Source organism: Episyrphus balteatus, chromosome 1, assembly GCF_945859705.1.
Source record: "Episyrphus balteatus chromosome 1, idEpiBalt1.1, whole genome shotgun sequence".
NCBI lineage: Eukaryota > Metazoa > Arthropoda > Insecta > Diptera > Syrphidae > Episyrphus > Episyrphus balteatus.
This window is the reverse complement of record NC_079134.1, coordinates 2,115,575-2,131,942: the sequence shown is the minus strand read 5'-3', so window position 1 is coordinate 2,131,942 and position 16,368 is coordinate 2,115,575. Positions and strand designations below refer to the sequence as shown.

The window sequence follows — 16,368 nt, the reverse complement described above, 5'->3', positions numbered from 1 at the left end:
AGGTAAAATAAGAATTATAAGTACTTAATCCAGCAATACAAAAAACGAAATATGTCTAAAAAAAATATTAGTTGGAAGTTTGTTTTTTTTTCGCAGAAAAAAAGGGAGGTTGTGAAGGTCAACAATACAGAAAAAAACAAATTGTTTGTGGAATGCACTCGTAATCGTAATCATATAAAAGCAGCCCTATCGGCAATCTCACGTGAGAAATTTCCCCGGGAGTAGGTTTTCTCTCCCGGGAATTGTTCTCCTTATCGGCAATCTCCATCGGAATTTCGTTTTCGGGAAAGAAGTACAGCCAACTTAACAAAACAAAAAAACCTTCGAACACATGTCTTCGAAAATTTTGACAACTCTAATTTGATTGTATTTAGTGCACAAAAACAATTAAAATGTTTAATAGTCAATATTTATATAATTTTTTTCTTTGGTGTTGATTTGTGGATTTTTATTCAATAATTTTTTTTATTTTTTGCCCAACTTATTACTTTGTTTGTTTCTTCAGATGGACATGTAATTAGTTTTGTGTTTTCAATTTTAATTAAAGAATCAATCAATAAAGTTCCTTAAGCTTTGTTTTTTTTTGACATGATAAACAAATAACTGAAATAAATTGAGGCATTCCACATAATTTGATCATTTCTTCGACCAAAGCAGCAAACTAATGCTCTCGGAATGGTCTCCTTTAGTTCCATGCTTTTTTTTAAGGTTTTCTTATATTTTATTTTTGTCTACTATTTTGCGTTATCCAGTTGCAATATCATTTGCTTTTTGTTGGATTAAGGAAGTAAATAATTTAATATTTTTAACAGAATGTTTTGAAAGAAAAACACGTACATTTTGGCTTCAAAATATCTGTTCCCCATAAAAAATATGATAGAAATACTTCGGAGGAGAAACTTCATTCCCGATAGGTATTTTTGTGTGGGAATTTTTTCCTAGGAAATTTTTCCATTCAAAAAGTATTGCCGATACCGATTTTTCGGAATAGAGAAATTTTTCCAGGGAAATTGTATTGCCGATAGGGCTGAAGATGTTTTTAAGTCATTATTTGTTGCAGAATATAAAGTAATGACATAAAAATCTGGTCAATATAATTTCTCTTAGAAAAGTTATTACCGACTTAACAAAAGGGTGCACCGAAAAAAAATTTGATAATAACAGCTATCAAATTAACATTTTTCAGTGACAAAAGTCGTCCAACAGTCAATTTTGATATTTTATCATATCATTTTGACATTTTTTAATTTCAGGTGGGATAGTGAAAATTTCACTTTGACAATTTTGACATTTTTTTAAGTGGATTTTTTAAAGTGGATAGTGAACATTTCACTTTGACAATTAAAATTTTAAAATATAAATGTTGACTAGATTTTACGTTTTAGTTTATTATAATGAAACCTATTTCTTTCCTTTTCATTTTTATTAATTTTATTATTTTAAGAATTTTCTTCCTTTTTTCAAAACATTACTGAAAGGGAATATTCTTTACAAAATAATGGTGATATTATTTTTTCTATTATAGGTGATATAATTGTTTTTTTATTTTCTCCCACACTATGTGAAGTAAAATCTTACTGCCGATCAAATTTTCTCAGTAAATCATACATTTTACTTCGAAAAAACACAAAGCGCCTTTTAATTAGTACACATTAAGAGCTTTTTATTTAATATTTTTCAATAATTTGGAATGAGAAATTGATATGAAAAAATGTTAATAAAATATAAAAAAAGAATTTCCAAAATGTGACATTTAAATATCATCCTGATAATAAAAATGTTGTTTTAACATTTTAAATATCATAAAACACATTTTATAGAGCATTTTTGGCTGATATTAAAAAAATGTTAATTTGATATTTAAAAAATGTTAAATTGATATTGTTTTTTTTTTTTTGGTGTGTACCTAACAAGAAAAATATAATCAAAACCCGTGTGAAAAAATATAAAATACTGATACAATTCGAAATATGTGTATAAAATGAAGCACAATGCAGTTGGTTTGCGGGACTTAGTACAGATTTGAATCCCTCTTTAAAAAAAACCTTTTCACCTAAAATATTTTGATAGATTTTAACCAATTTTTAGTGGAGTATCATTTCAGCTGTTATTAAACCTTTTTCACACCATTTTTTTCTTGTACGTACATACTTTATTTTTGAAAGCTTCATTTGAATTAAAAATCTTTCAAATAAGACAATGAAAACCAATTTTTTCGAGGGACAGAATTTTTGAATGGAAAGTGTTTGGGTGTATGTCCCTATTGTAAAAAGTCTATTTGTTGCAATGGTAGGAAGTTGGGAGGAGCCAGGATAATGAAGATACACATTCCACGCAAAAAATGTTGTCGCTCCAAAAAATGCTATTTCATGACCATATTTTTATTTAAATTTCTGAATATTTTGAATTTTGAATATTGAACAAATGACTTAACGCTGAAAACACTTTGCAACTTGCTATCATATCAAGATTTTTCTATTCATAATATTCAAATGCAAATCTAAAAATTTAAGTTAAGCCAAAAAGGATCATTGAAGTAGTTTTTAAAGATATTTTTTGAATGCAATTAGATATTATATTTTAATAAAACACCTTTTTTAACAAAAAGATGTACCAACTGAGAATCTCACAGAAATTGAAAACAGAATTCCTTATTAAATGGAAAATTTTTATTAAATTTTGTTTTTCTTTAAAAATTATAGTTTTAATAACAAATGTTTTTTATTTGTATACAAACAATATTTTGTATGGCAAATTGTCAAAAATTTCTCGCCCAATTACTATTTGGATATCTATTGTAATAGTTTTAAAGAATTTACACAAAACTTATGACACATCAAGAATGTTTTATTAATAGAATGTAATCGTGTACAATATTTAAAAAAAAAACCTAAGAATATTTAACATTGATAAGTAGCCATATGTTCTAAGTACAACAATGTATCCAAACAATTTGTGTATTATTTTCATTGTGTAAAGCATATTTCTCATAAACAATAACAATTTTTTTGCGCACTCATAGAATTTTTAAATTTTAAAATCCCTGATGACAGAATTTCTTACACGAAAATGAAAAAAAAAAAAAAATAGTTTCCCACGTTTTCAGGTATCTATCTGAAATTCTTTTGTTCTTAATTTTAACATATTGCTTCAAGATTGTAGTAAGCTAACTACGTAAACAGCTGCTATTATAAACAAAAATAATATCATGAAGCAAAAAATTACAAAAAAAAATACAAAATTGAAATAAATTTAACAATAGATTCATTGAGATTTGAGAAAAATACTTAACGCCACTAGAATTATACCAAATGAGTTTGTAAATAGCTTTGTGGCAGGTAATGATCAATCAAAATATTTACAATTTTGTTTTTTTGCAAGTAAAGATTGAGTGGCTGTGAATTCATTATTTGTGTTGTTTGAAAAACAAATAAAAAATCATATGTAAATGGATCTTGAGTAGCAAAAAAATAGTGTCGTTCTCGACCATTTATTGAACATAAATCATTCACTGAAAGACGTATGATTCGTACTTCTAATCTTATTTTTTTGCTGATAAAGATTATTTTAATAATGTTTTATATTTTAACAATAATTTGGTGCAAAGGCTATTTTATTACTGCAATAAAAAATAGAAAGGTACAATTTTATGCTTTGAAAGGTGACTGTGTTCAACTGAAGTCACTCCATTTTATTTTATAGCAAAATAAAATTCTCGAATTACCGAGTCTAGAAAAATGAAAATTTAAAATATTATACTGCTTGATAAACTTTTTGTTTCTTATAAGCGGTGGTGACTGTAACTCTTTGCAATTGCAATCTTCAAATCTAAATTATGTTGTTTATTAGAAAACATTCAATCAGATAATTAAATATTCATTATTAATGTGTTTACAAGTTGAACACGAATATAGTTTAAACAATACAAATCTTTCAAGTTCTTTTTTCCAAAAATTTAAGTTTATTACCCAAAAAAAAGAAAAAAATGCTAAAAGTCATAAAATATTTTCATTGTTCGTTTTAATTAACTTTCGTTCATCTGGTTACTTAGTTCTTTGTATTAATGCAATGTGTAAAATTCTAAGCAAACTTGTTACTTGAGTATTTTTAAAAGGTTTTTATGACTTTGTTTACAAGATAGTTGAGGCATGACTAGGAATATTCTGCAGAGATAGATATCAAGATAATAGTAAAATGCAGCTTCTTCATTGATGAGTCAATTTGTATTCAAAATTTTATATCAGTTCTATTTAAAGCCTAGCATTTAAGTGTTCATAAAATAAAAATCATCTCCTGGCAAAGTTGATAGACGAAAATAATATAAACTAGAAATGTCAAAACATTTTTTCTTCAAAATTCATTTTAATGTTTTTTTTTTTTTTTTTTTAAATTAAGGTTAGGAAAACAAAAACTTGCACTCATCAGAGAACAAAATAGTTATTATCGGGATAACGATTAAAATAGTTTAAAAATTAGTTTTTAATAGTCAATCGAAGTATTCGTATTCTCCAAATTAACTATTAAAAAGTCAATTTTAACTATTAAAATAGTTATACATATTTGAGTATTTCAATAGTCAATAATGACTATTTAATAGTTAATAACACGGGTTTACAAAGGTTTTGTTGCCGAAACAAAAATATACTTTTCTGAAGGTTTTCGGTCTGCTGAACTCGAATCCGAAGTCAGAAACAACTAATCAGCTCCCGTTTTTGAGATATTACCGTTAGAAAATGCAAAAAAACGTTCTTTTGAGTTCTTCGGACCTTATTCTTTTATATAAGGAAAATTGTTTGAGCATATTTAGTAACGGTTTCTATAAGAACTGTTTTCCATCTTTTGATACCTGTTTAAATCTTTGCAATATCTTTCGTATTGCCCGAGAAATCTTAAACTGAAGTCAGTGGGCTTGGCTTCATATATCATAAAGAAGATAATGACGTTATAAAATTTATAAAAATACCAAACAACTGAGGATATCTCGGGCAGTAAAAAAGATATCGGAAAGATTTAAACAGATTTAAAAAGGGGGAAAATAGTTCTTATAAAAACCGTTACTAAATATGATCAAACTTCAAACAATTTTCCTTATACATATAAAAGAATAAGGTCCGAAGTACTACATTTTCTGACGGTAATATTTCAAAAACGGGAGCTGATTAATTTTTTTTGACTTTGGATTCGAGTTCAGCACACCGAAAACCTTCAGAAAAGTATATTTTTTGTTCGGCAACATAAACTGCTACCAAAAATGTTTCTTTTTTCATCTCCATTTTTAAAACTATAAAATAGTTCATTCAATTAATAACTAATCGAAAACTGAGTAGCATTAAATTATTGTAAAAACTTATGACACTACATGACTCAACGCAGAATCTCTAACCGATATTTTAATACGAACATACCCTTAACTTTAACAAATACTTCCTTATTCCGTGACCTTTCTTAACTTTACTTAACTTTAACAGACACAAACAAATTACATATTACACAAATAAGCACTTTTTTTTTTAAATTGTTTTTAATAAATTTATTTTTAGATACAAAGAAAATGCATATTTTTTTTTTTTTGTAATATTTCCCAAAAAATCATTTAGCTACTAGTACTAATTAACTACCTACTAACTGTTTTATTAATTTATTTTAAAAACTTATATGCAAGTGTAGTACGTAAATGACACTTACAAAAATACAAATAAAATGTATAAATCAAAATGTTTGCTATAATTGTGGGAGAAGAAGGCACTGTATAATATTTTCGCAATGATAGAACAATTTGTATAATCAAAAACCCCTCAATACGTTTTTTTTTACTAAAAAATAGATAATTATAATTGGAACACGTTCGAGCAAAATTTTTTAGCTGGAGGCATAAACGCATTCACGTTAATGAGACTTCATACCAAGCAATTACTCTAATCTGTTAATAGCATAAGTATTCTTACCTATATTTTTGTGTGCAAATGCTAACGTCGTTTGCTTCTCTCCAAAAATATATATGCTAAAAATTGGGAGATAACTATGTGATCGAATTTTTTCGACATAAAGCCTAGTACGCAGCTGAAGCGAAACGAAATACTTTGAAGTCTCCAAAGTCAACAACGAACATGTTAATGAAATAAAATGCACGACTGGGGCCGCACGTACTTGCTCTTATGATAAAAGTAGCTTTTATGTCAAAGATTTAAAAAAAAAATATTTGAATTTAGTTTAAATTTGATTTTTTTAAGGAATTTCATAAGAAATGCAAAAATACGAAATTAATTTTTTTAGTTTTTCTTACGCCATATTTTTGTTACTCGTGTTTTTTTGACAAAAACAAAAAACACAATTAGCTACATATATTAAAATCACTTAAAGCATTATGTATGTCAAATTTAGTCTAGAAAATTGTAATAACTTATTAACGGTGTACGGGAAGAGCCGACATCAAAGATTAAAAAAAATGTAAAGTCATATTTCCATTATCCGTATTTTTTGAGAAAAAACTAAAAATGCAGTTACGTTAGATTTACGTATAACATTACTTGTGTAAAATTTAATCGAAATCGTTAGAGTCATTTACGAGAAAATATCAATAAATCCATTAAGATGTACGGGAAGAGCCGACATCCGCGATTTAAAAAAGAGTTAATGTCATATTTTCACTATCTGCATTTTTTGAGCAAAACTAAAAACGCAGTTATGTTAGAACTGCAAACACCATTACGTATGTTAAATTTAATTAAAATCGTTAGAGCCGTTTTCGAGAAAGTTGCAATAACTCCAAAACTTTGTATGGGAGGTATACGTTTAAAGCGAGATATTAAAAAACAAAAAAAAACCAACCTTGGAAATTACAAAAAAATCATCTGTACCAAATTTCAAGAAAATCCCTCAACCCGTTTAGGCTGCAGCTTAATGTACAGCTTTTTGTGACGACGCACCGACGGACGCACAGACCGACGGACGTCATGACGAAAACCACTTTTTCTGACTTCTCCATCATCGTAATGTTAGTTTTGATTAAAACCTCGAATTTTTTTTTTACACGAAACCAATACTTGCCCTATTGAGCAAGTAAAAATACCATCGGGTGTTATAGCAGAGTAAAAATAATAAAAGTACAATTCAAAAAATTCAAGAAAAAATATCATAAAATAAGTTTTTAAGCAAAAACAAAACAAATTTAGTTTCGTTCAAGCGAAAAAAAATTCGTCGAACTCATTTTACTTATGTATGTATTATTAGAACGAATCAGCGAACTAATCAATAATTTGTATAGAACTTTGTTTCACACTTTTTTAAGACCGTTATACGATTCGAGTTCCAGAGTATACTTATTAAAGATATATCGCCGAGGTATTAGAACTACAGCGACGATATGTAATTTTAAATTTTTATATAGCTAAAGGTTATTTAAGGTCCATTTTGCTCTTCATCAAAATTAGTGTCAAATTAAAAGGTATCCAATAAAAACTTCTTTTGAAATTCAGGAGTCACCATACCTATTAGACTTATAAAATAAAAACTATGTGCAAAATATTCTATAATAAAAATGTCAGATTTGCAAGTTTTACTATGGTATTTGCAAATTGCAAAATAAAGATGTTTGCACTTTTCGAAAAATCTGTACACGTTTATATGTAACAGCTATGCATGTTATTTTTTTTGTTGCCCCTAAATCGTTTTCCAATCGTATGTGAACTCTGAAAATCAAGATCTAAAAAAGTAACAAGAAAACACACGATAAAGTTTCAAAATTCATGCATTAATGTAGTTAATTTGTTAGCCATTCCAATATTTCATTCAATTAATAAATTATAAAATAGTTGCAATAAGTTACTTTTACAACATAATGCCCCACCCATCCAACAACCAAAACTTAAATTCGCAATTTGATATCCTAATCTATTGCAATGATCAAGATTAAGCTTATAGTTTTATCATAAAGTTCACCTTTATCGATTCAACCTCTAATCTCCACAATTCACATATAAGAAAAAGCCCAGCCTACACTTTAACAATTAAGTGGGACAACTCATTTGGGAGCTACTTTGTGTTCAAAAGTAGCCCGTTACATGACTAGATGCCTTGTATTGGTCTAATCATAGGTATTTGTAGACACATGAGTATTTTGTGGACAACCATACGGCTGCTGTTGGGGTCGGACAGTGCAGAGCAGACACACCTTCTAAGACAAGACACCAATTAACTGACAATCGATTCCAATTGGATCGACTTATAACTATGAGGCTGGAGTTTAAGCTAAGTATATAGTTTAATCAAAAACGGTTAGCTGTAAATTTTGATGTGCATACAAACAATTTTCGGTGTGGACTGGTTATCTGATGCATACTTCTTGACCATATGCAAATTGCTTTTGCAACATCTTGCTGGCAAGGAAGATTGTTGTCGGTCATATACCTTTTTGTTATTAACGCACATACAGTGGGACAAGTTATATGAAAGATGTGGCGTAAATCGCAGAAAACTATTCAATTCACACTCATTTATAATGACACAAATATCTGTCTCGTTATGAATCAGCCTGCAAAAGTTTTAGCTTACTGATTTTAATCCCGATTTCCACTTCATTTACCCCATTGTACGAGGCGACAACACACGCTGTGCAAATGAACAGATCTTTCTCCTCGACTTCTCTGACAGTATAATTATCACAGCAAGCATCGATCGGACTTCGTCGAGGCGTTCCATGCAGTCGATTCACGATAACTGGTTATAAAGTGGCAAGGATTTATGTGACAGTCAAACCTTTTGGCAAAACAACATACGAGCAATTCCACGCGAGTGAAAACATCCAAATTTCCATTTCATGACATTTTTCCATTCATCATCTTCACTTGCGGTTACGACTGTAGGAATGGAAGAGTTCAAAAGAAACAAAAAAAAAACGAACGCCCCCAGAGATTTTATCTTTACTTTGTATTTTGGCAAAACTATGTTTCTATTTTTGGATTTAAAAAGTCAGAAAAGTAAATTCCTGCTTCACAGTTGTGTTGCCAAAACAACTCCAGGTGTTTAGTCATTTTTCGAGCTAATAGTGCAATCAAGTCTTGAGATTGAAGCCTCTAATTAAGTTAACACTTTATCGGTTTTTTCGTTTTTTTTTGTTGTTGTATTTTTTGCCTATACTTTAGTCATCACTTTAGCAAACAAAATAAATGAAGTTGAATGGCTAAATTGTCAGGTGGTAATTTGCCACTATCTTGTCGATATCTCACAAAACTGATTGCAAATTTTATCCATTAAATTTTTTTTTTTTATTTGATTTTTATCAATTTCAATAAAATGATAAAAAATATTTAATCAAATGTGGAAGTGATTGCTATTAACGGTTGATTTGTGTCTTTCAATTAATTAAAAATAGTATTCATCTTTAAGTCTGTTAATTTATTCATTTGGCAGATGTTTTTTTTTTTAATTCTTACTCTTTGTACGTTTTATCACTTTTAATTGACAGATGAGTTAAGCTTTTGCATGCAAATAAGATTTCACGACTTATAAAATAGTTATTATTATCTGTTAAAAGGTGTGTTAATTATTTTCTTGTTCTTTTTTTTGTAAATGTCCAGAAAATGGCAACTTGAGCCTCACCTTTAAAATACTGAATTAAAAAAAAAGAACAATTAAATGATTGAGTAATACTTATACACTGAAAATAATAAATTTCGTAAAATTACGAAAATCGTTTCATACACTGCATTTTCGTTGGCCCAACGAAACTTTCGTTGGCTCAACGAAAATATGTAATTTTTCGTAATATGAAAACTATCATCAATTAATGAAAACGTTTCATACACTTTTTCTCCCTTTTTAGTGCCAAAAAATCCAATTAAATGAAAAGATTCATCAATTAACGAAAAATTTCATACTCATTTTAAAGAATAAAAATAAGAATTTTTTCCTTACTTTATCAAAGTTTTAATTAATGTCGTTTTCGATTGGAATCACTCAAAGATTCACTCATTCTGAAATCCAATAAAACAGTTTGAATCGCCACTCAATTCTGTTTTTTTTTGTGTTTGTGTTTGTTTTTCTTTGAAATTTAAAATGTCAAACATGGCATACGACTTGAAAAATAATTAATATTTGAAGAAGATTGTACCTAATTTTTAACGAATAAATGGGAAATTCCTTTTGGAAAATATTTTAAAGGCATAATTTATTTGTTTGAAAATAAATTAACAAATTATTTGCAGAAAACAAAAAAAAATTGAATGGAAAACAGAAAAAAACAATGATTGAGTTTTTCTTTGACATGTAAGTATAAATGTATTAGTGCTTCTTGATTCGATTCTGATTTGAAATCGAGAAGAGAATTTCTCTCCTGAGAAGAGTTCTGGCTGTCATTTTCATGCCAATAAAACGGTAGCAGAAGGCTTCTGAATGCTTCCGGACGCTTCTGGACGTCCAATCGAAAACGACATAAGTAACGAAAAAATTCATTAACTTATGAAATTCAACATTAACTAACGAAAATCTTCATAAGCTTATGAAAATTCTTCATATACTAATGAAATATTACATTGGCTTATGAAAAAATACATCATCTAACGAAAGAAATATCGTTGCCTTACAAAAAAAAAAAAAAAAAACGTAGACTTGGGTGCATTTCTGTTTTAATGATTAAAAATTTGATCTTGCTGGATATAGTTCACATTAGGTTTTTGTTTAAAAATCTATGTAAGTTGAGCTGAATATAAAAAATATTTGCGTATCGACAAGGTGTCTCACGATAAGTCAACTGATGAGTCCAAGTGAGCTCCACCGGGTCGAAACGCCATTTTTTGTTTGGACTATATAAAATAATAATTTAACAAGTCCAATAAATATATACTACTAAAAAAATAATTAATCCAACTAAAAGTTTCGTTAGCTAACGAATATTTTTTCGTAATTTAATTAAAATATTCATAAAATTTACGAAAAAATTCGTTAGCTAACGAAAGTTCCTTTCATAAATTCATCAAAAATATCACCGTGTTTAATTTAATTTTACGTTAATCGATGAAAAAATTTCGTTAAGTGATGTAAAAATTCATTAATTCTCCATCAAAAATTTGTATGAAAAATTTTATTAAAATACGACAGTTTTCGTTAATTGATGAAATTCTTCATTAACGTATGAAAGCCATTTCGTTGAGCCAATTAAATTTTTCATCGGCTGAAAATTAATTAAATTTTCGTTGGCTCAACGAATTTTTTCGTTGTATTTACGTAAGGATTTGGTTCAGTGTAGAATGCTAATTAAAGCCATCTCTATAAATTAAGAATGTAATATCTAAGCGGATTAAATGTTGTGTTACTTATTCAAACTCTTACCTGCTGTATTTTTTGCTTAAATAAGATCGTATTTTTGTAAACATAAAAAAATTAATGCTGATAATTTTTTGTTTTCAAAAGGAGATTGGTTAAAATATATTGATGGTTCATAGGCATCAAGATTAAAAAAAAAGACCATGATCATATGGATGAGAGGGTGTTTTTTCTATACTAGTGCAAAAAATTAAGGAAACAAAAAAAAATCGTAATTTTTTTTATTTTGATTTTAATATTTTATTTCTAATGGTAAAATAGCTAAATCGTTGAAACTGTTTAAAAACCAAAAAACTTTCCAATTTTAAAAAAATTGGAAAGTTTTTTGTGAAAAAATTATTATTATTTAGAAAAAGGCTTTTTATTTGGATTCAAAATTCTTTTTGGTTCAAACTTCAATGATTTTTTTTACTGTAATCAGGCATCAAACAAAAAACCATACTTTTGACTTTGACTTTCAACATCTCAACAACATATTACTTTACAAAAAAACTGAAGATTACATTTAAAAATTTCATTTAGTTCTCTACAAAAAAATTAAGTTTACTTAGTTAAACATATGTTTTCTTACATTTGAGATCAATTTAGAAAAGCTATCAAAATAGGCATTTTTTCAGTTTTTTTTTAGAAAATGTACCGCTATTTTATAATAATTATGAGCGATAAGATTAAACTGAGACTTAATTATTGAAGTTTAATATACTTGAAATTAATCTGGATTTACAGATTTATTCATCAAACAGTTTTTCAGTTCAGAGGGTTTGAACTTTTGCGATGAAATAAAACACCACATTTTTGCAACTGTAAATAACTTACTTCTAATCACTTTTTTATGACAAAAATTAAATTCTTTTTTTATAATTTTATTAATATCGTTTAAATTCTAGATGTATCAAGAAAAATTAAGAATTCTCAAAAATAGGAAAACTATCCAAAAATCGTATGGATTTTCAAAATTTAACTTTTTTTAAAACTTTTAAACCTAGAATTTAAACGATATTTATTAATAACATTTAGTAAATCAGATTTCTAATAATTTTTTAAGTTTTCCAGTATAGCTGGAAAAGTTATAGGTACTTTTTGACTCTTTTGAACTTCTTCGTCTCTTCTAGTTCACATTCACTTCTTGCAAAAACTTTTATTGCATTTATTTATGTTTACTTGTGTACGAATGTATTGTAAAGCACACAAATTTTGTATTCTGATGAAGTTTTGGAACTTAAGACTTTAGCATAGAAAAATGAGGTCTGTCGTCTGTCCATAGATTTTCTGTTGAAATTGAGTTCAAAATGGGTTTCCTCCTGGTCGTATCGGGACATATGTACGTTTCTAAAGTACTTTCTAAAAGGTTCTTTTTCTAGCTTTATTGCTGGGAAAAAGAATGTTTGTTTAAGATAATATAAAATAAAAAAATATTGAAGTATCTTTTAGTTATGGAAATTGTTTTATAACTGACCACAATAATGTAATCGCCACCAACAATCTGAGAAAAATATTGGTTGTTTCCAGTTTATTTTTTCCTGTTTTCATTTTTTGTTTTAATTATAACAATGTATCAATTTTGTTTATTAAAACAAGAAATTCTTCCTTCAACGAGACCTTCATTGGAGGTTTCCAGATGTCACTGGTTTTCGGTAAACTGCATGTCTCCACATTTCACAAGACACGACCTCCAACCGAGTAGACACTTTAAAGAATTTCCTGTCAAAATAATTTCTCGTCAAAAGATCTGACATGTAAATTTGCAGTTTTCAAGTCTGAATTCACGTCGTTTTTAATTTAAGGAAATTTGCACAACCAACGCAACGATCTTACTTCTTGTGGTTTGAGGTCGCTATGCAACCACAACTGGTATGATCCAATTGAGAGGTCGTTGCTTGTTTGCGCGTTCAGTGTCCATGTATTTGTATTTTTAATTAGTGCACCAAGAAAATTATTGTCACATGAATTCACATATAGACATCAGAGTGCATTTCTATGTCCAATAAACTGGAGTCAACTAACCTCAAGACTCAAGAGCTATCTATTTGCTATTGCACAACACACAACCCTGATCACACTTTATGATGTTTCGGGGATATAAACTCAGTTACTTTGCAGCCATAAATGCGGTTATAATTACAAGTCAAATACAAACACACAAACACACTGATACTAAAATAAACGGAAATTTAATTTAGTGGATGCGATTATGGCCGCTTAACAACTGCACTTGACTGGCAATGCAAATGCGGCTTTTTTTAAAGCATAACGAAACGCGATGGTAATGTGATATCCGATGTAACCAAAAATTAGTAGCTCCTGCCTTGGGGCTTGTAAGTTAAACACTTAAGACATCGAATGGACGATTTATATCGTTAAACGAGTCCATAAAGCCTTGCCAATGTTGGTAGAGAAGATGTAGTCCATTAATTGAAAGGTGATTAAGTTACGGGCTACGGTATTTGTGCCTGTGCAACAAGTCACAGGCCGAGGTTTATGTTAACATCAGTTTTCCTTAGGGGCCGACTTAAAGATATCGATCTTCTTCCGTTGTTTCATCGGATTTCTTGGAATGTTTGCAATTTTTTCTTTAATCATTTGCAACAAGACTTAACAATTTGCCTTAGCATCATGTTTCTCTTTTCAATACCAGAAGAATATTTTCTCTGGGGAATGGGATATACATATTTCAAGTTCTTTTAACCAGTTTTTTGATACTTTGTTTTATTAATTCTTCTTCATTAATAAAGCATGATGAATCTTGAAATTGTAATAATTTAAAATATAATTGTGCCTCGATATTATCGGGAAGTAATTTTTTTCGGTGTCGTTAATCCTTTTGACCGCGTAATGGGTATTTTTTCGGTATGGAAAAATATTGTTTTGATATTAAAAAATGTTGCCTTGAGATGTTTAAAGGTAAATTATTTATTTTCCTTATAGGGACTTAAAGGCATGTTAATTTTTTGGATTTATAAAAAAAAAAAAAAAAAAAAATATACAAAATAAAACATCATAATCATGCAAGAAATTGATATATTGTTTTCTTTGTAATATAAACAACAAGATTAACCTTGAATTTGATAATTAAAGGTGCATGAAAAATTAGTGACAGACGAATAATTTGCAAATAAAAATATTGTCCTTTGCAACAGGTTCAAGGAAATTTAAAGAAAAGTTAACAACAAGTCGAGGTTTTTGTCAAGTGCACATTTGAGGAGTTTTTTTAATGCTTCAGATTCTTGAAACGTTAAGAAACCAAAGCATTTGTATGAATTTCAGTTATGAAAATAATACAAACTAAGAAAATCTTGAAGCAAATATTTCAAATATTTAAGCATACTTACTTGAGAACTCAACTTGAGTGACAACTTTTGATTCCATTATAATAGGCCTTTTATTTTACGTAAAGATTTCAAAATCTTGAACTTATAAACTACTAAAAAATAAAAATAAAAAAAGTCAAACCATTTTCAAAAAGAGGATAATTTGTTCTTTGACAATCTTTTTTTTTGAAAGAGTGTGAACAAAGATGATAAATGAAAGGTGACATTTTTTCCACAATTATTTAATCCGTGCCAACATACTAAAAAAAAACTAAGAAAACATTGATGAAAAATTGCATACTTCTATGAATTGAATTGAATTATTGTCACTAAACTATTAATCCAGTCAAATAAGGGTTTCACCTCGGAATGAATGCTAATAGAAATTTTTTTTTTTGCTTAATATCTTCGTTTTGGATTTCTATAACATACCTAAAAAGTATAGAAAAATCTAATGTCCGCGAGTCGCGATTTTCAAGGTCAAAGCGGGAAAGGAGACTTTCAAAATTAGCAACAATAGACAATGGTATTATATACAGTGTATCTTTACTTGGATATTCTATAACTTATGTCAAAAATCTAAGAAAATCTCATGTCCGCAAGTCCTAATTTTCCTGGTTTGAAAATAATGTGCAGATTTTAAAAAAATTGAAAAACAACACTTCAGATATTTGTGTCAGATCAACATGAATAAGGGGCATTACTTTTCAGGGATGGTCAGGTTGACTTATTGTGAGTTTTTTTTGGAATAAGTGTTAAAAAATACCCTTAAATCATGTCGCTTATGTTTTTATACATATCGTCGGTCTCATAAGAAAACCTCTTAACTCCCAAAATCAAAATTTTACAGGAGAGACGAAAGAGTAAACAAACAACAGAATAGTTGGGAAGAAACGCGCTGTGCAAAATTTGAATTTAAGTCTATTTAGAGTTTTCGGAATGAACCCAAATTTTCTGGGTTGCTCCGCTGACATATTTTCTAAAGAATAGCATTCAAAAGTCATTTTTGAAAAAAGTGGAGTTACGAGGTTTTCTTATGAGACCGACGATATACAAATTTAAACTTTTCGTATTAATTTTATTAAATCTGCACCTAACTTAGTTTAACCCGTAAAATTAGGACTTGCGGACATGAGATTTTCTTAGATTTTTGACATAAGTTATAGAATACCCAAGCAAAGATAGAAACAAAAAAAATTAGCCTATTAGCACTAATTCCAAATTGTACCAGGATTTTTTTTAGTGCATATCCCAAAATTTCCCCTTTTTTAAAAAAAAATACCAATTTTTCATAGATATGAATGTTTTTTTCATTGCATTTTTTTTATTCCTAATAATAATGGATATGAAAACCTTCTTGCAAAATTTGGTTCCTCTACCATAACTTTTAAGGGTTTTTCGGTAGTAAGTTTGCAACTGTTATAATAATATGGGTTGACAGATGAAAAACTGGTATAACTTTTTTCAGAGACGTCAGATTGTCTTGATTTTAGATTTTGATTTTGGCATCCGCGACTCGCGGACATTAGATTTGTCTAGACTTTTGAGGTATGTTTTAAAATGCCAAAACGAAGATATTGAGAAAAAAAAATTTCTATTAGCATTCATTCCGAGATTTACCCCTTTTTTCACCTTATTTTACTGTATTATATCACTATTTTGGAATTAATCGAAAAAATTTAAACTTCTTCTATTTTTACCGACTTCCAAAAAGAAGGAGGTATTCAATTCGACTGTATTT

The 16,368-nt window shown here is 28.5% G+C and overlaps 1 protein-coding gene across 2 annotated transcripts in view; it reads left to right on the top strand.

The window, feature by feature from the left end:
• Positions 1-16,368, top strand: part of LOC129906414 (cGMP-dependent protein kinase, isozyme 2 forms cD4/T1/T3A/T3B) — a 122,611-nt gene that overhangs the window by 18,731 nt on the left and 87,512 nt on the right. The gene's annotated exons all lie outside the window — the stretch shown is intronic.